The 21,335-nt window shown below is 40.7% G+C and overlaps 1 protein-coding gene across 2 annotated transcripts in view; it reads right to left on the reverse strand.

The window, feature by feature from the left end:
- The window catches only part of SLC41A2 (solute carrier family 41 member 2), a 145,019-nt gene extending 124,159 nt beyond the window's left edge, over positions 1 to 20,860 (reverse strand). Inside the window, exon 1 of one of the 2 annotated variants that reach the window (XM_068969965.1) lies at positions 20,790 to 20,860. The gene's annotated coding sequence lies outside the window, so the exon portion shown is untranslated. Of the gene's footprint in view, positions 1 to 20,642 lie in introns of both variants that reach the window. The other variant, XM_068969963.1, reaches the window with a different exon arrangement.
- Between the last annotated feature and the right edge of the window lie 475 nt (positions 20,861 to 21,335).

Genomic DNA, 21,335 nt, shown 5'->3' on the forward strand with positions numbered 1-21,335 from the left:
AACCCAAATATTCCCATCTATTTCAGTTTAATAGAGTCTCTCTGACATACTGAGCATGTACGGATTCCATCTATGGTTAAAGAGCTTTAAAAGAGTGTTTTCCAAACATTTAGATCTCGTTAACCACATTTCCCCTCAAATTTTATCAAGTTAACAATGATTTTTCCTTTAAAATATAAGTGTACATTTTAACACCAAACAAGTAGAAAGGACAAACTCTTAGACTAAAAGCCTTTCCATTGAATACACTCAGGTTTATTAAGAACTCACTCCTTGCTTCCTGTGGAAGCTCTGTCATGGGCCAACATTAATCAGAGAGTTGTGTTAGAGAACCACTGACTTAAAGGAAAACAAACTAATATCAGACAGTCCTGACTAATTCAACTGCAGTTACAATAATAATAATAATAATGTTAAAATTGCTTGTTTTTAAAAGTTAAGAAAAAGAATTGTATGTGTGCTGATTTACTAAATCAGTATCTTGGAGAAAATCTGCCCATTGTGCTGGAGGAGGCAATCTGTACCTTTGCAAAGGTTAAATAATACACTTGAAAAATTCATCAGAGCAGCTGAGTTAGCAGACTTATGTCACGCCTCATTACTAAGAAAGGCAATAAATGGAAGTTTAATACTTTAGCTTCCCATGAGAACAAAAAGATGAAAGTATTTAGTCAAAAATCTCAAAACTTGTCACAGCACTGTCACACACATATATTCACACTAAATGACCAAGAAGTCAAGGCAGATTATGGTTATTATGTATTGTTAGTTTTGCCACTCTCCAAGTGTGCATTCTGCTTTTCACTTCCTCTGAATATATGTATTCTACATCTGTTTGTTAGAAGATGTAGATAGTCACCAAACAGGATGTATTATGCGGTCAGTTAAGTCAGATTTCATGCCAGACAAAATGAGACCTTAGCTGATGTTGTACAAATTATTTTCTTTTTAAAAAAAAATTTTTTGGCACATTTTTTTCAACGATACCCAGTAAGTAGTGACTTGTTTCACTGGATAGCAGGTTCACAAAGAAGGATTATATCTATTTATAATAATTTGCCTTTTGCAGCACCCAAACAGCAGGCTGCCTTCATGGCTGATCCGTTTTCTTTCACTATTTCCATTTAAAGAATAAAACCTATGTAAATATAAATCCTCATTGATTTCAATGATTACTATTTCCATTTAAGCAAAAACTATATTTGAAAGTCTTAATAGTCTTCTCGATACCCAGTTTGGTCACCTGAATTCCTTAGCTTCTCCATTTCTTATCCCCAAACTCCCATTTTCCTGAACAATTAACCATCAAATCACTTTTATCAGCACATATCCCAAACAGCTCTTAAACAATTCCCTCTTTGGATTTCTCTTGTTCACTCTGACACCAGCTTTCTGCTGTCCTGCCATAAACCCACTGTCAAACCCTTCTTCCTGGAGGACACATCAGAACCCACAAGGTCACCCTAGTCCCAAGCAGGGCTATCACAGCCTTGACTACTAAATCATACTGAAGAGCTCTATTCCCCATTTGAGCTAGTCCAACAGCTACTACTAAAATCAAACCTCATTAAAAAAAAATTTTTTTTTTTTTTGGCAGTGCTATCAGCATGCAGGCTCTTGTTTCTGTATTAGGGATCGAATCCAGGCCCCCTTCATTAGGGGTGTGGAGTCTTAACCACTGGACTGCCAGGAAAGGCCCATCATTTCTCATTTTAAACCCTTTGACTTCACTATTCTCATCCACAGGGCTCCCTACATGCTGACTTTGGGTTCCTAATTGTTTCAAACTAATTGTTTCTACTCAATTTCCTAAATCAGCTAAATTATTATCTCTTATTCTTCTTCAAGCTTCCTCTATTCAACCAAATTTCTTTTATTCAGTTGTCCCTATACTTTCTACCAACTGTTCCTAATGTTCTGGAACTTTGGCCTCATTTAAAAGGTCACCATAAAAATTGACCACCTCAGAGAAATCTACCTAAATTAATGTAGAGTTCAGGGTACAGAGAGGAAAAAAAGCAGTCAAAATTAAATGTCCAAAACAGTGAGCAATCTTCCTATCATGTAATACAATATTGTAAAGTAAAATAATAATAATAATAAATAATAAAATTTTTTAAAAAAGAAAAGAAAATTTCAGAAATAAAAATAAAAGGTATCCATTTGGTTTCCCATTGCCAATTCCTACAGGGCAAAGAGAACATCTTCTTTTTCTGATGATACTTGCTATATCACTTGACCCTCAAAAGTTAAAAATCAATATGGCAATGAAAAAGAAATCTCCAGAACTCCAAATGAACCAATATTACTGCTGCTTGGCAGAGGTATACATAATTCATAGTATCCAGTTGGTTTTTCCAATAGTCACATACAGTTGTGACAGCTGGACAATAAAAGAAAGCTGAGTACCAAAGAATCGATGCTTTCAAACTGTGGTGTTGGAGAAAATTTTTGAGATTCCCTTAGACAGCAAGGAGATCAAACCAGTCAGTCCTAAAGGAAATCAACCCTTAATATTCACTGGAAGGACTGATGCTGAAGCTGAAGCTTCAATACTTTGTCCACCTGATACAAAGAACTGACTCACTGGAAAAGACCCTGATGCTGGGAAAGACTGAAGGCAAGAGGAGAAGGGGATGACAGAGGATGAAATGGTTGGATGGCATCACTGACTCAATGGACAGAGTTTGAGCAAACTCTGGGAGACAGTAAAGGACACTGAAGACTGGTATGCTCCAGTCTACGGGGCTGCAAAAAGTCAGGCACAACCTATGGAGGGAACCGCACGACTAGGAAAAAAACAAATGTATGGATCTTTTTTTTGCCCATTTCCTGTAGTTAACCAAGGAAAAGGAACAACCCCAAGGCAAGGATTCTAAACAACAAAGGTGCATCCAGTCAGTAACTATCCCACAAACTCCATGTGCCTTAAGTCTCAAACTGGTCCAAACAACAGCAATCCACATTATCTTATCTCATAATTTCTATCAATGTTCAGGGCACTTAAAGTACTTGGAAATTGAAATATAAAACATGCTACCTCACAAATACTGTCCTCCCTGATGAAAAGGCTCACCTCTAAAGTAGAATGAAGTATCTCTCCCCAACTCCTTTTTTGTTTTGACTCAAATGCACAGAGTTAGCTCCTTAAAAAAAAAAAAAAAGAGGTTTTTTTTTCTTATTTAAGCTGGAAACTGTCTACTTTAAGTGAATTCAAGCATTCACACAGGTTTCATTTATGTAATAGGTAGTGATGTCAAACTTTATTGATCTAGCGGTCCTGATAGTCTCTAACAAACACAAAAGCTTGAGAAATCATGGGAATGATTCAGCTCCTGCTATCCAAAAGCTAGCTGATTCCATAAAACAATCAGTCATTCTAAGGCTACCCACAGATAGAAAAAAGTAACAGTCAAAGTTTCTACAGGCCTAAAAGACAGCTAAACATTTGTAAAGAATTTGAGTCCAGAGAAACAATCAGTGGGTATAATAAAGCCTCTGTATAATAAATCCTCAATACACTACAAATAATTTTTCAAAGGAAACCAGACCCAGATAACTGATTTTGTTTTCAGAATCACAACCCTCAATCCCACTTTAAAAAAAGTCACTTTTAAAAGAATGCTTTATTTAGAAGAAGGATACATCAAAGACAAGCCAATGAATCAACTAAAACAAAATCCACAGTTGAACCATTTCTGCTTATTGAGAAAATGTTGACAGAATAAATAGAGTGTGCATCCAAAGAACAAAGTGTATTGCATAAACAAAACAGTCTATTCTACCAAGTGCCAACAGTTAGATTATATTTAGCCCCTACCAAACCAACTGAAAAGTGAAAAACAAGTCATTTTACTAGATATTTTGGTTAGATTAATAACAATACATAAATATTTTTATAATATGGTAACTGCAGCCATGAAATTAAAAGACACTGGCTCCTTGGAAGAAAAGCTATGACAAACCTAGACAGTGTTTTAAAAACCAGAAACATCACTTTGCCAACAAATATCAATACAGTCAAAGCTATGGTTTTTCCATTAGTCATGCATCGACGTGAGAGCTGGACCATAAACAAGGCTGAGCACCAAAGAATTGATGCTTTCAAATTGTGGTGCTGGAAAAGACTCTTGAGAGTCCCTTGGACAGCAAGGAGATCAAGCCAATCAATCCTAAAGGAAATCAACCCCGAATATTCATTGGAAGAACTGATGGTGAAGCTGCAGGTCTAATTTGAAGAGCCAACTCAATGGAAAAGACCCTGATCCTGGAAAAGATTGAGGGAGAGGACGAGAAGGGGGCAGCAGAGGATGAGATGGTTGGATGGCATCACTGACTCAATGGACAAGAGTTTGAGCAAATTCTGAGAGATAATGAAGGACAGGGAAGCCTGGCATGCTGTAGTCCACGGCGGGGGGTGGGGGGGGTGGGGGTGGGAGGGAGTTCTCAAAGAGTTAGACTTAACAACAACAATACAGGTAGTAGACAATAATCAGAAATATCAGTACTACTGTTTGAAATAATTCAGTTAATGGTCAAATAACAAAGAAGTTAAAGCACAGAAATTTGTTTTGAAGTAGAGAAACTGCTTTTAAGCAACAAAGAAAGTATATTTCTCCCATTTTAAAACATTTCTTACATGTATCTTATTTTTTTAAAAAAATTACCAATTAATGATGCTCTTGCAATTAACTTGCAATTGACATTCATTAATTTCCTGCAAACTATTGCTAAGAACAGGCTTCAAAGGTAGCTCAGTGGTAAAGAATCTGCCAGCCAAAGCAGGCAACACAGGTTTGGTCCCCAGGTAGGAAGATCAACTACAGTAGGAAATGGTAACTCGCTTCAGTATTCTTGCTTGGAACATTCTATGGACAGAAGAGCTTAGTAGGCTACAGTTCATGGGGTTGCAAAGAGTCGGACATGACTGAGTTGAGCACACATTGCTAAGAGCGTCACCTTATCAATCACCCCTAGAGAAAATCAGATAAAACTTTACTTAAAAATTATACTAGAGAAAGCCTTGCTACTGAAAACTGGCATCTTTCCTTTTCTTTAATAAAGATTGAGCCACCCTTTAGACTTCCCTGGTGCTCCAGTGGTTGGGACTCCCAGCTCCCACTGCAGGGTGCCCAGGTTCAATCCTTGGTCTCCTGGTTGAAGAACTAGGGTCCCACAAGCCACATGGCCAAAAGCAAAACAAAAAACAAAGCCTGAGCCACTCTTTCACTTTACTTCAGCAACAGGAAACCTACAGCCACACCTGAAACTCAAATTCATGATCGAGTTATTCACCTTAATACTTTGGGCCACCTCATGCGAAGAGTTGACTCACTGAAAAAGACTCTGATGCTGGGAGGGATTGGGGGCAGGAGGAGAAGGGGACGACAGAGGATGACATGCCTGGATGGCATCACCGACTCGATGGACATGAGTCTGAGTGAACTCCAGGAGTTGGTGATGGACAGGGAGGCTTGGCGTGCTGCGATTCATGGGGTCGCAGGGAGTCGGACACGACTGAGTGACTGAACTGAACTGAAATGACATCCTTATACTCTTAAAGAGAATTCAGTTTGAAAAATCCGAACACACTCCAGTACTCCAACACCACAGTTCAAAAGCATCAATTCTTCAGCGCTCAGTAAACTCCAGTACTTCTTGTAGCTGTTTTTATAAAGTGACTCAACACCTTTGTGTAAAAGGTAGTGTACATGAGAATAAAACATAAATAATACAGTTCCTTACTGGTTTTCTCTGGCATTTACAAATCTGAAATACTTAAATATAGATACTAGGTAACATAATAGGATAAGATGAACTCCGGCATTTCAAATGAGGAGAAATTATTATTCAGAACTCTCTAGAGTATACTTCCATATTTTAGCCTTAAGACGCTTACTCCTTGGAAGAAAAGTTATGACCAACCTAGACAGCATTACTAGAGACATTACTTTGCCGACTAAGGTCCGTCTAGTCAAGGCTATGGTTTTTCCTGTGGTCATGTATGGATGTGAGAGTTGGACTGTGAAGAAGGATGAGCACCAAATTGATGCTTTTGAACTGTGGTGTTGGAGAAGACTCTTGAGAGTCCCTTGGACTGCAAGGAGATCCAACTAGTCCATTCTGAAGGAGATCAGCCCTGGGATTTCTTTGGAAGGGATGATGCTAAAGCTGAAACTCCAGTACTTTGGCTACCTCATGTGAAGAGTTGACTCATTGGAAAAGAGTCTGATGCTGGGAGGGATTGGGGGCAGGAGGACAAGGGGACGACCCAGGATGAGATGGCTGGATGGCATCACGGACTCAATGGATGTGAGTCTGAGTGAACTCCGGGAGTTGGTGATGGACAGGGAGGCCTGGTATGCTGCGATTCATGGGGTCGCAGGGAGTTGGACACGACTGAGCGACTGAACTGAATTGAAATGACATCCTTATACTCTTAAAGAGAATTCAGTTTGAAAAATCTGAACACACTTCTGCAGATAACTTAAAAGATATACTTTATTCTTTGCATAATTAAACTGAAAGCTGAATATAAAATCTTCCAGAATTGTGAAGTACAGAAAAGATAATCATGTGTCAAAGCAAAAATCTTCTTTCTAAGAAAAGGCAAAGGGAAACATGATATGCCATGGGTAAGGTTAACATTTTTCTTTCTTTAAAGACCAAGAGTGCCCCATCATTTTCACGGTGATTCCATTCCCAGTATTTACTCAGAGCACTTCTATTCCTCTAGGGACCCTGGTTCCTCCCCTCATCCCGGAGGTGAAATGGCACACCACATCCAGACAAGTAGGCCACACTAAATTACTCTACCTTCCACTAGGTGATGGAACAGGACAGCCCCCACGTGGAGCCAGGTCTTCCTCAGGTGGGGGTCTAGCATCACCTTCCCTCACTGGGACACCCTCACCATGGCATCACCCAGGGAGATGAAGCCGATCTTCCACGTTCCCAGACTGGACTTTCCCTCAATACTGCTCCCTGGTACCCAGTGCTGTGAAGTCCACTCAAGCACACAAACTCACGGCAAGAGACTCTTCGCAGACAAGGTGAACCACAGGTACACGGGGTTACATTAGTCAACTATTTTGGCATCACCCTCAAAGAATGATCTAACTCTTTCAGTATCTTTACTCTCTGAAACCATGTCTGTACCCTTTGGTCAGGGCTGCATACTTTCTTGTTCAAATACAACTTAAAAAAAAAAAAAAATGGAGCCCAAAGGCTTTAAGTCCAACTTGAAGTTCAAACTAAAACTATCCTCAGGTAGTTAAAGTCACTTGACTACCTTTCTTTCTCAGCTCGTTTGAAATGGTGTTTCTGACACCCACTGGCATGGAGTTCTCTTTTACTATTCTGATTTTCACAGAATGTGTGTTAAATTCCAAAAAAAAACGGGGGTGTTGGGGAGAAGCCCAAAGGACAAACAAGAATTGTTTACTTTAGAAACCCACCATCCAGAGATAATCCCTGATGATATAATAGTATATATGATAACTTTGCTATATTTTTTCTATATATACATATATGTTTAAACCAAAAATACACTCATATTATACACACTGTTTGGCATCCTGCTTTTGCATTTTGTAAAATATCAAAAGACTTTCTTATCAGTGTTCTACAAAGTTATTTTTAACAGCTACTTATAATTTCCTCTTTCTAAAACTCTCAGGGGCTCTAAAATTTATTTTTCCTACTTTATCCCCCTCCACAGTTTCCCAACAGGAACACGACTAAAAGGCAATAGTCTTCGTTCATTAACACATCCTAAACAGCTTCCAGAAAACTAACATTCTGCTGTATTCATACAAGTGATTTCATTTATATTTTATATTGTTAGATGATCGTGGATACATAACTGCATCTACCTAACCAAGCTCCACAGCAGGGCCAGGGGGCCACCAAGTCCATGGTGTATCTCTCTCATGATCCATCACATATAATTCAAAATGGACTTTCCCTCAATAATTCAAAATGATAACAACTCCAAACAAAGTAAGAGTCATAACAAGCTGTGACTTTTCCTAGAAAGACCATCTCATTGTTTCTTTACAGACTACAAAACATTAACAGATGGCCAACAGGCAACAACATATTAGAGAGATGCACATCAAAACCACAATGAAGTATCATTTCACACTGGTCAGAATGGCCACCACCAAAAAGTCTAAAAATAATAAATGTTGAAGAGGGTGTGCAGAAAAACAAACCCTCCTACAGTGTTTTGTTGTGTTTTTTTTTTTCTTTGTGGGTATGTAAATTGATGCAGTCACTGTGGAAAATAATATGGAGGTTCCTTAAAAAAGAACTAAAAATAGAGTTACCATATGATCTAGCAGTCTCACTCCTGGGCATAATATCCAGAAAATATGAAAATTCTAATTCACCTCAGTGTTCACAGCAGTACTATTTACAATAGCCAAGACATGGAAGCAACCTAAATGTCCACCGACAGATTAATGGATATTATTCAATGATGAATGTACTAAAAAGAAAGAAATAATGCCATTTGCACCAACACGAATGGACCTAGAGATTATACTGAGTGAAGTAAGTCAGAGAAAAACAAACATATGATATCACTATATGTGGAATCTTAAAAAATAATACAAATGAATCTATAAACCAAACAGAAACAGACTCACAATCATAGAAAACAAGCACATTACCAAAGGGGAAGGGAGGGAGGGGAAGTGATAAATTAGAAGTATGAGATTAACAGATACAAACCACCATACCTAAAACAGATAAGCCACAAGGATCTACTAATTAGCACAGGAAACTATATTCAGTATCTTGAAATGACCTATAATGGAAAATAATCTGAGATATATATACACATATAAAAAAATTACAGAACATTATTTAAATGTTTTTGTGTCTGTTGCCGCCCCCTCACTAATGCTCAAACACATGCCTGTGTGTGTGCTTAGTCGCTCAGTCGTGTCCACCTCTTTGCGACCCCATGTACTGTAGCCCGCCAGGCTCCTCTGTCCATCGGGATTCTCCAGGCAAGAATACCGGAGTGGGTTGCCATGTCCTTCTCCCGGGGATCTTCCTGACCCAGGAATCAAACCCAGGTCACCCGCATTGCAGGCACATTCTTCACCGTCTGAGTCACCAGCGAAGCAAGACTGTCTATTAAGCACTGCTCCCAGAGATTGAGGAAAGAATAGGCTTTTTTCCAAGGAACAATATGAGTTTAAACTCAGATGATAAAATCTATGCATAATCAAAATCTCAGACTTGAATACAGAGATTTCAGTCTAACACATTTTGAAAGGGACAATATTAACTGCTCATTCAAAGTTGTATTATTCACGTGGAATCACTGGCAAATGCTTTATGCCATGTTTGAAACTGTACAAAGCTTCCTGAGATATTTGCCATGCTTTCATTAGATGAATAAACTGATAACATGACTTGCATGGAGTGGTTTTATGGGGATATTTCAAGTGACTTATTCAGCAAATCTTCACACTTCAATTAAGAGAGATGATTTGCTTGCAAAAAATTAAATGTGAAGAAGTGTCAACACACTAAGGATACTGACAGTAGTTAAGAGGTTGGCCTCCAAAGTCAAACTTTGTTGTTTAGTTGGTAAGTGCTGTTTCTTTTTCGACCCCGGGAACATAGCCCACTAGGCTCCTCTGTCCATGGGATTTCCCAGGCAAGAATACTGAAGTGGATTGCCATTTCTTCCTCCAGGGCATCTTCCCAACCCAGGCCAGCACTGAACCCGCGTGTCCTGCATTGCAGGAGGATTCTTTACCACTGAGCCACCAGGGAAACTCTGGTTTGGCTTAAATTCTGACTTTCACTAGCTATGGGACTTATGCCTCTATTCCTCAGTTTCTTCAAGGGAAAAATATCTCCTCCACATGTTACTGTGAAGATTAAGTACTTTACTACATGTAATATGCTTAGAACAGTGTATTGAGTCTTCAATAAATATTAGCTAGTTATCATCATCATTACTCATCACTATTACTCTACACTTTTTATAAAGGGCTCATAACCTAACTTTCTACCCCTCTCTCCCCATAATTAGGAATATACCAGTTACACATTGCTATATTAAACCCCTGCCTTATAATGTTCAGATCAACTGTTTTGTTTCAACTTTCTCTAAAAAGTCAACTGAAGTTTAATATTTACATTTTGTACACTGTCCTCATCCTACTTTTCATTAAATTAAACTGCCAGCATGCTATAAAATATTATATATCTATAATGACTTCCCTGGTGGCTCAGACGGTAAAGCGTCTGTCTACAATGCAGGAGACCTCGGTTCGATCCCTGGGTTGGGAAGATCCCCTGGAGAAGGAAATGGCAATCCACTCCAATACTGTTGCCTGGAAAATCCCGTGGACAGAGGAGCGTGGTAGGCTACAGTCCATGGGGTCGGAAAGAGTCAGACACAACTAAGCGACTTCACTTTCACTTTCATAATATACAGAGACCAAATGGTACATATTATAGATACGGAACAACACAGGTCTTTGGGAAACCACAATCTCCTAAAAGAAAAAAAAGAAAATGAAACCTGGAATAGGAAGTAGCTCTAATACTGTTGTTAAATTTAAATATCACATCTAATGTACTTTTTTACTTCTAAAAAGACATCTAAGTAACATTTTTTATAATTTTACAAATAAAACAAACAACCTTAAACCATCACTGTAAGGTTTATTCTAGATTAGAGAACTAAGTCTGCTCAACCAGAGCATGAAATATTACAAAGAATCCATCATGAGTTTGCCTGAGGTTATTCTGAAACCCACAATCCAGAAATAACAGACAAGAATTTTCCGACTTTTCTTTTTCCAAAAGTACTAGAATGTTACCATAAAAATTCTTTGTTTGTTATGTAAAAGACAGAGGAAAGTGGCACATAAAATGAAGCAAGTAGGCCAGGCTTTGGACTCTGGTACTATCTGTTAATTTTGCTTTCTTGATCATAGATACGACAGTCTGCTTAAAATCCCAGGAGAATACACTGACTAATAATGAAAAAGATTTATTTCTCCACTAAATGTTGGCCTTATTACCTTCCTATACTGTTTATTTGTACCTTACCAGGAATATGAATAGCTTATCAAAAAGCCACTCTTGAACTAAAAAAAAAAACAACAAAAAAACACTTCTTCAAAGAACTAGTCAGGGACTTCCCTGGCGGTTCAGTGGTTAGAACTTCATGCTTTCAGTACAAGAGGCGCAGATTCAATCCCTGGTCCGGTACCTAAGATCTGAAAGACGTATGGCATGGCCAGAAAACAAACAAACAAAAAAAAGAAATAGAGTCTAATCCATACGTCCTACAAAATATTTAAAAACTTAAAACCAAAAGAAAGGAGAACAATCACTCATTCTTTAGAACAGGGGTCCCCAACCTCTGGGATCTAATACCTGATAATCTGAGTGGAGCTGATATAGTAATAATAGAAATAAAGTGCACAATAAATGTAATGCACTTGAATCCTTTCAAAACCACCCCCATCCCCTCCCTGATCCGTGGAAAAACTGTCTTCCACAAAACTGGTCCCTGGTGCCAAAAAGGTTGGGGACCTTCTGCTAAGACAAAAAAACCACTGAAAGCAAAAAGAAGAGGCTTTGTTGGTGTGTACTTGGGTCACCTTTTCTGAAAACCTACCAGATAGACATGTTCATACACTACAGCTCAGGAAAGTGAGTCTCAGAGAGGTTAAGTAATATGCCCAAGTTACAAAGCAAAATAAAGGGCCTGGAAAATCCCATGGACGGAGGAGCCTGGTGGGCTGCCGTCCATGGGGTCTCGAAGAGTCGGACACGACTGAGCGACTTCACTTTCACTTTTCACTTTCATGCATTGGAGAAGGAAATGGCAACCACTCCAGTGTTCTTGCCTGGAGAATCCCAGGGACAGGAGGAGCCTGGTGGGCTGCCGTCTATGGGGTCACACAGAGTCGGACACAACTGAAGCGACTTAGCAGCAGCAGCAGGCTTCCCTGCTGGCTCAGTGCTAAAGACTCTACCTGCCAATGCAGGAGACATGGGTTCAACCCCTGATCCCGGAAGATTCCACACTGAGAAGCAACTCAGCCCATGGGCGGCAACTTCCGAGCCTGTGCTCCGAAGCCTGCATGACGCAACCACTGAACCCTGCGCACCAAGAGCCTATGCTCCGCAACAAGAGTATCCTCCGCTCCCTGCAACTAGAGAAAGCCTGCACAGCAACGAAGGCCCAGCATAGCCAAAAACACATAAATATTTTCAGAATAAATAAAGACACAGGACTCAAATTCACCACTTTCGAACCAGCTAACGATAAAGAAGAAATGCCAGGCATCCCCGTACAGCAGTGGGAGTGGTCGGAGATGAGGAGTACAGAGCCAAGGCCTGCTGGTGCTCCCTCCCAGGTCCACTCATGCCCAGCGCTGGATGGAGTAAACTGGATTCAAGCTCTCTTTGATGGCTCAGGAAAAACAGCTTCTTCCCATGTCTCACTCCCTAATTCACAAGTACATTATCTTGCCTTACTCAATAAACGAACAGTTACTGAAGACCCAGAAATGTAATCATACCATAAACTGACCATTTTATAAGTGCCACACTCCAGTATTCTTGCCTGGAGAAATCCATGGACAGAGGAACCTGGTTAGCTACAGTCCACAGGGTCACAAAGAGTCAGACACTTAAAAGTGCTATATAACATAGTGTAAAAAAGACTATTTATATCTTTAATATCTGCCCCTCAAATGCTCTTGCTTTACAGTAATTGCACTTACTTATATGAAGTTCAGTTGCCTTTTACTAGTCTGTGAGCCCTTGATACAAAATTCTGTATATTCCGCACTCGTCGTTGTTTAGTCACTAAGTCGCGTCTGACTCTTCTGCAACACCATGGACTGCAGCCTGCCAGGCTCTCCTGTCCATGGGATTTTTCAGGCAAGAATACTGGAGTGGGTGGCCATTTTCTCCTCCAGGGGATCTTCCCCAATCAACCTGTGTCGCATCGGCAGGCAGATTCTTTACCACTGAGCCACCAGGGAAGCCCTATTCAGTATTATGCAGGTAGCGTCCACTAAAAATGTTAAAAGGAGCAAAAGAAACGATGATGAGGAACCTTAAATAACAAGTAAGAGTTAGAGAGATGGGAAAAAAGAGGGGGAGATGCATTCTAACAAGGTGGCTGGTAACCAGGCAGACAACTCCTGGGGAAATAAATGAACAGGCAGGTCAGAGCAGAAGATCCACATCACCAAGCAGCAAAAACGGTAAACCGAAGACATGGAATTCTTTCCCAGGGGGTTAGGATTTCCTTTTCTGAATTAGGCTGATTTGTTTTTAAACATTTATTTTAATGCAGGAGAATTCTGTGTTTAAATTAAACCCGACATGAAACCCCACTACATTGATAGAAAACAGGTACTCTGAAGCCCCACTCAGTCCCCACCTTATCTGACTTGAGAAGACTCCAAAGGCCCTCCTTGGACCACAATCTGAAAAAAAGCTGGGTTAGAAAAATGTCTGGAAGCAAAGATGTCAAAGGGCTCAGAGCACCGACCTTTGGGTTGGCCTAGGTTGGGGAACATAGTAAGGAGGGACTTGAAGTAATATTTTCACTTTTTAAATCTCACGTATTTTTATATTATTTGAACTGTTGTTTATATTGAGCACTTTTTACTTTCTAGACTTTAAAAATAAATACGACACCATTGCTCTAAAAAAAGCATGTTTTAATGGTTCAATTTCTTCAAGTGGATTGCTATATTTTAATGAATCACTTATAATTGCAGGATACTTTTTAAACTAAATTACATCGCAATGAAAATGAACATCTCTGTGCATAAGACTTTCCCATATTTAGAATGATTTGCTTAGGATAAACTTATACAAGTTAGTTAATGGTTTCCATCTAAGTTCTATAATACATGGCTTAAAATAAGACTCTCTAGAACAAAAAATATATATAAAACTCAATGAGTATTTTTTAAATGCCATTCTACAGTAGCAAGATTTTGATTCCAGCATTCATGATTAAGATACATGAAATCTAATTTATCAAACTCATCAGCAAAGTTTCCACATCTCAAAAAATGTATTAAAGAGAAATCTGAAACAGAACTTGAAAGCGCTCTACCTTTCATGAATTTTTCATAACTTCTCTTGCCACTTATCAAAACCATACACTGAAAGAATCTTTCTTCACAGTTGGGTTTCACAATCTAATTCTGTGAAGTCACAGTACTGTGACAGTACAATCATTCTCTGGCAACAAACTAACATCATTAAATTCTTATTTGGAAGTTCTATGGGGTATAAGGATGTTCTATTTTTACTTCTAAGATCAGAATCTATTTTGTGTTGCCTCTCCATTAAGCTCCTATGATTGATACATCTTGACCTAATTTATTCTCTTGTTCTCAGCCATCTTTATAAAACTACCTTTTGGTGAGGGCTCAGAGAATGCCTGTCTGTTCAAACAAAATATAAATGGTTGCTGGATTGCCTCTGCCTGTGAACAATTGGTTAATGCTCTGTACTCCTTGGAAGGTGAAACCCCAAAGTCAGAAAGTGTGTTCTTTTTCTTATCTCTATTACTGTTTTAATATAGTATAAGAGTACTTTTTACTAAATTATCTTTTAAATAAGTGAATGGGGTTGCATCACTAAGGTTTCCAACTGGGCAAAAAGAATTTCTAATAAACCCTTTTTCTTTTTTCCAAAAGCAAGGATTGCTAGACATCAAGGTCATTCGTACTAATATGTAAAAGTTCTAAAAGCAAGGATAGCTAGAAATATCATGGTCATTTCTACTACTATGTGACAGTTCTAAAATTAAGAGTCTATCAGCAAAGATTTGCTTAGTCCCTGCCGGGCACAGAGCACTATGCTTCTGTGTGAACAAGACAGAAGAAAGATCTGCTCTCATGGGCCTCTCTCTCTTGGTGCAAAGCCATGTTTATAAACCACAAATCTTTATGAAATGAGAAGTTCCAATATCAAAAGCAGAAATATGCTTTAGAAGAGACTGGAACCAGATTTTGGAATACCTGTCAAGGCCAAGGAAGGTGGCGTTTATGTTTGAATAAAGGAAACCTAGGTATTCAAAGGGATCCTTAGAAAATATTAATCTATGCAGGTGCTGACTAAAACTTTTGGATGGCTTCTCATTTCCTGTAAGAGAAATCCAAAATCTTTAAAAGAAAATCTTGAAAAGGGTAACTAAATCTTGCGTCATCATCCCCACCTACCCAAGATCTTGGGTTGTGGTCACACTGCACTTCTGTTTCCTCTATTGTAGGGATTTTCAAACTTTTATACACTGTCATTTACTAAAGTATCAGTATATGACACATTTATTTTTTATTTTATTTCTTTTTAAAAACATACAGGTTACAACCACTAAACTGGTTTTATAAGTTCCTGGTCAGTGCTTAGGTACTGCAGTTTGAAAAATAGTACTTTAGCATATACCACACTCTCTCTTGAGTTTCCCAGGTAGCACTAGTGGTAAAGAACCCACCTGCCAATGCAGGACATGCAGGAGACACAGGTTCGATCCCTGGGCCCCGAAGATCCCCTGGAGGAGGGCATGGCAACCCACTCCAGTATTCTTGCCTGGAGAATCCCATGGACAGAGTAGCCTGCTGGGGTTTTATAGTCCATGGGGTCACAAAGAGTCAGACACAACTGAAGCAACTTAGCACACATGCACACTCTCTCTCTCACTTCTAGGTCTTTCCATGCACTCTTTCTGTCTGAAACATTCTTGCTCATCCTCATTCTTTCCTTTTTTCTGGCTACTTCCTATTCTACTTTGTGACCTGAGCTCATAAACATCACTTCCCTGACCCTCTTAGATTAGTTCTCTGTCTTCTGTGTTCCTAATACTCTATGCTTTCTAATGTTCATTAAGCTTTACTGTAATTGTACATGGCCTGTCTTTCTAAGATGTAAATCCCATGAGCATCAGGACCCATTCTTGTTCATTGCTGAATCCTGAGAGCCACACCCAGTGCCTGCTACAGATTAGGCCCTCAATCAATGTTTGAGGAGTAAAACAAGTGAGGAAATGGACTTGAATAATCTATATGTTAATATTTAACCACATGATGAAATGAGCACCCGCTTAAAAACTGTTAAGAGGTTTAGCTAGTTCCAAGGAAAATATATGCTCAGTTCCAACTGTATAAATGGTGATTAGGCTCCTAAGCTAGCCTGCAAAATACTATTACCCCCACACACACTTAACTGATGAGAGAACAGCTGCTTATTTCCCTCTCTGCCAGGACAACAGAACTTTCACTGCTCTAAGTATGAGAAAACAGGATTAAAGGACACTTTGTTCTTGGCCTTTTGGCTAAGATCAAGTGGTGGCTCAGACGGAAAGCGTTTGTCTACAATGTGGGAGACCTAGGTTCGATCCCTGGGTCAGGAAGTTCCCTGGAGAAGGAAACAGCAACCCACTCCAGTACTCTTGCCTAGAAAATCCCATGGACGGAGGAGCCTGGTGTCTATGGGGTCGCAAAGAGTTGGACATGACTGAGCGACTTCACTTTCACTTGCTTTCTCCCTACTTTATCAGTTAGTTCCTCCTAGAGCAAAGTGGACTTCCCTGGTGGCTCAAACGGTAAAGAGTCTGCCTACAATGCAGTAGACCCAGGTTCGATCCCTGGGTCAGGAAGATCCTCTGGAGAAGGAAATGGCAACCCACTCTAGTACTCTTGCCTGGAAATCCCATGGACGGAGGAGCGTGGTAGGCTATAGTCCATGGGGTCACAAAGAGTCAGACATGACCGAGCAACTTCTCTTCACTCCTTAGAGCAAAGTGACTTAGCTAATGGCTGAGATGAGATTAGATAGTGGGAAGCTGCTCTAAAGCAGAGGGAGCTCAGATCTGTGATAACCTAGAGGGCTGGGGTGGGGATGGGGGAGGAAGAGTCAAGAGGGAGGCGATATATGTATTCGTATAGCTGATTCACTTTGTTGTACAGCAGAAACTAATACAACATTGTAAAGTAATTATACTCCAATAAAAAAATAATAAATGAGAAAAAAAAAAAAAGAATAAAGGTCAATATTCCAGACAGGCCCCACCCCTGAGCTCTCACTGATTCTTGGATCTATCTGTCTTTAAGAAGAGAAAGTTTTCCTTTCCCTTCCAAATCCTATGAGGAAATCTTTCTGAGACAGGGCTTTCTGTACCTGCAGGAGAGACCTGCAGTTTTTTAGGTGCTAGACAATCACCTGGGCAGATAAAGCAAGAAGGAACACAGTAAATATGAGTCTAAGCTAAACTCTCCAAACCAGCTTTACCAGAAATGAAAAATTAAACTGTATTTTAATAGTACTATAATTCTCACCTGGCTTCATGAATCTGATCTCAATCTGCAAAGTCAGGAGACAGAAGAGATGTAATCAGGAATAGTAACAACAGTCATCCCAGACTGATTCTTGGGTCCCAGGAGAACAGCAATATGTGGACCAAGGTGGGACGAAAGGGAAGGGAATGGCATGAAAGCTAAGGTTTCTTTCACTTCTTTTGAATTTTTCTTGGGCAAAACTGTCTGAACAAGTTGAATCTGTCTTTGTATACTACAACCTTCCCTTCCAAATTTTCATTCTTGCTTCTCTTTTCTCATCTTCCAAATTCCTTTTTGCTGCCTGAAGATCTTCATTTTCAACACCCACACTTCTAGAAATAAGCAAATTTTTCTCAAACCTCCAAAATGTTCCTTGAGCCCATACCACTAAACTCTCCTCTCCCTCTTCACACCAAAACTCCCACTTTCTCAGTGCAGCTGATCAGCAGGAAAGAAATCTGACTAAATCCATTCACATTAAGATAAAATAACTGACAGCCCTAGGTTTTAACCCCTCCTAGAAATACATCTGGGCTTCCCTGGTGGCTTAGCAGTAAAGAATCTCCCTGCAATGAAGGTTCAATCCCTGGGTCAGGAAGATTTCCTGGAGAAGGGAAGGGCAACCCACTCCAGTATTCTTGCCTGGGAAATCCCATGGACACAGGAGCCTGGCAGGTTACAGTCCATGGTGTCACAAGAGTCGAACATGACTTAGTGACTAAACCACCACCACCAGAGATACATATATGTTTTATTTTATACACACATACATTTTTAAGCTATAGACATCTAACCACAGTAATTTCAGAGAAAAAGATGAGGGGTGCCTAAATTTCCCCTAAAGGAGTCAGGTCTGCTCTGACCAGCTTTCCCAAAGGTCATATCCCCAAAGTTGTTCCCACATTTTCCCCAACTTTCAGTCCTTAAGTGACACAAAAAACCCAAGAGGACAGAGAAAACCAACTTGGGAAAGCATCTATAGCTACAGGATACTTAATCATTGATTGGGCAAGTCAATGACAATCAACATTAGATGGATAGGTTATGCTTTAACTATATTTGATAATCATTCCGTTAGGTAAAACAAAAACATTCACTCAGGTTATATATTGCAATTATTGCCTCATTCTACTAATGAGGCCAACGAGGCGTAACGGGGTTAAATAACATTCCCATTGTTTAAAGTTCAGTAGTTGAAGAACAGGATGGATGGCTCTTCACACACTTTAAATAGGTTGTTTATCCATTAATTCCACTTGAAAATCTTTAATTTTATTTTCCACAACGTTTCTGAAATTTGGTAGTATACTTTAGAACAGTCATATTAGAGTAAAAGAAAAATGACTTGAATTCCTGGGAGGCAAAATCATGTCTTTTTCAGGGGGTTTTGTAAGAAAGACCTAAGCCTGAGATTGAATTTGTGTGCACTCAGAAAAAAAACACAAAAATAGGCAGAGTAGCATTCATTCAGCTCCAAGTGGTTCTTAACTTCAGTGCCATGAAAAATACTTATTTGACACCCAAATAAGAATAGAGCTATAATAAAGATTACACAAGCTTAGGATAATAAGATCTTTCACTTTGCCTGAGAGATACGTGAAATTTTAATTGAGGAATTAGTGTTTGCTATTTTTTATTAGTTTGCTTAGCTAGCCACCAAAATAAATTACTTGAAATTAAAGTGATAACAGGAACTTTTCAAACCGAGCATAGAATACATGAAAATGCTAACTGGGTGTGGTGTCTCTTGCCTTTGGTCATGAACACACTTTTTGCAGCTTTTCTCAAAATTCCAGAAAGGGTAAACGGTCAGTAAGATTCCCAAGAAATGACAGGGTATTCAGACAGACTGAAACAGCATTTATTCACCTACCCCAAGTACAACCCTTATGTAGCTTGGTATGGAGTTGTTTGGTTTTTCAGGCAGTGCTAGCCCCCCAAACCTAGAGTTTTTAACACATAATTCAACAATAAAAAGACAAATAACCCAATTAAGATATGGGCAAAAGATACAAACAGACATATTTCTCCAAAGCAGATATGTAAGTGGCCAATAAGCAAATGAAAAGACACACGACATATTTAGCCATAAAAAACGCAAATTAACACTACTTTATTCCCATTAGAATGTCTATAATAAAAACTAGTAAATAGTCAATAACAAGTGGTGAGAACGTGGAGGAATTGGAACCCTCATACACTGTTTGATGAGAATGTAAAATGGTCCAGCTACTCTGGAAAAGTTTGACAGTTTCTTAAAACTTAAATATATAGACCCCAAACAATGGAAGTCATATGCCCACCTAAAAACTTGTACACAAATGTTCATAGCAGCATTATTTACAATGACCAAAAACTAGAAACATCCTTAATGTCCATTGACTGAAAACCAGTAAACTGTGATAATGTGGTACACTCATACAAGGGACTGTTATCCAGCCATAAACAAGAGTTAAGCACCATGAACTCCACACGCGGATAAACCTTGAAAACATTATGCTATGTGAAGGAAGCCAGACACTAAAAGCCACATAAAGTACGACTCCATTTATATGAAATTTCCACAACAGTCAAATCCTTAGAGACAGAAAGATCAGTGGTTGCCATGGGGTGGGATAAGTGGGAATGAGGAGTGACTGATAATGGTACAGGGTTTCATTCTGGGGTGATGAAAATGTTCTGTACAGTGGTGATAGTTGCAAAACTTGGTGAAAATACTAAAGACCGTGCTTGAAAAGGATGGATTTTACGGTGTGTGAAGTATATCACAATTAAAAAAAAAAATTGTTCATTTACGGAAAGAAATTGCACATGTAAAGTACCTACAAGTGTATTACATACATATACGTAATCTCTTTCTAAAAATCAACGTTTGGGTTTTTTTTAATTGAGCTATATTTCACATATATAAAGAGAGAAATGAAAGAACACGGTGACACGGAGCAACTGTGAGCCCTGAAGCCGTGGATCTGGGGTGTGCCCCAGTCCGCCTCGCAGCGTCCCCATCCTGCTCGCCTTCATCCATCACTCAGCCCCCACCCGCCGTCTGGTCCAGTGTCAGGGCCGGGGACGACCCACCGCGGCTGCCCGGCTCCGCGGCGGGCGCCCAGGGCCGGCCAGCCCTCCCGCCCAAGGTGGGGCAGCCGCGGCGGGTCGGGCTCGGGCGCTGCCCGCGGGCCCGGAGGGGATACAGAGCTTCGGGCCGGCCCCGCCGCTCCCCCAACCCCGGCCTCCCCGCGTCCTGGCCGCGAGTCTCAAGCCCGTCGCCGCCGCACCTCCCTCCAGTACCTGGGATGCGCCCGAACCCGGCGCCGCGGCCAAAGCCGAGACTTTCCCTCCATATCACCTGCCCGGGAGCGCGGTGCAAGGAGAGGGACCTCGCCTCCTCAGACGCGACCGAGGCACCGGCACCAGGGGCACGGAAGGGGAATTCACCTAGTCCCCCGGGGCGGCGCTGAGGCAGCTGCCCAGCGCCCGCGGCTCCTTCCTCTCGCGCGCCTCCTCGCGCCGTCCCGGCCCGGAGCTGACAGCCCCGGAGCCGGCGCCCGCGGCCCGCTGGCTCCCGGCCGCCCACCCCGCCCCCGCGCGGCCGCCCCGCGCACGCGCAGCAGCGCCTGAGCCCGAGGGGAAGCGAGAACCTGCTGATGTGGCCGCGGGGGTGGCGACCTGCAGCGCCAGCGCCGCCCAGTCCTAGACTCTTGGCGGCACCCTGACAGACGCGCTCCGGGAACCCGATCGAGCAGAGCAAAAGGGGAATTTTCATGGGAGCCTACTCATTAGAGAAGGGCTGTGGCCTTCCTTGTTCGCCAGCCCACTCCATCCCCATAGCCCTACTGCCCCCACCGCCCCACATCCACATCTCTGGCTGCTCCTTGGTCGTAACGCTCAAATTTATGACTCATGACTTCTATTCTCAAGCCGGGAGCCTCCTGGTTGGCTGGCTTCGTGTTTTCTTCTCTCGCGGAGACTGGGATTTAAACT

This window comes from Capricornis sumatraensis, chromosome 4, assembly GCF_032405125.1.
Source record: "Capricornis sumatraensis isolate serow.1 chromosome 4, serow.2, whole genome shotgun sequence".
NCBI lineage: Eukaryota > Metazoa > Chordata > Mammalia > Artiodactyla > Bovidae > Capricornis > Capricornis sumatraensis.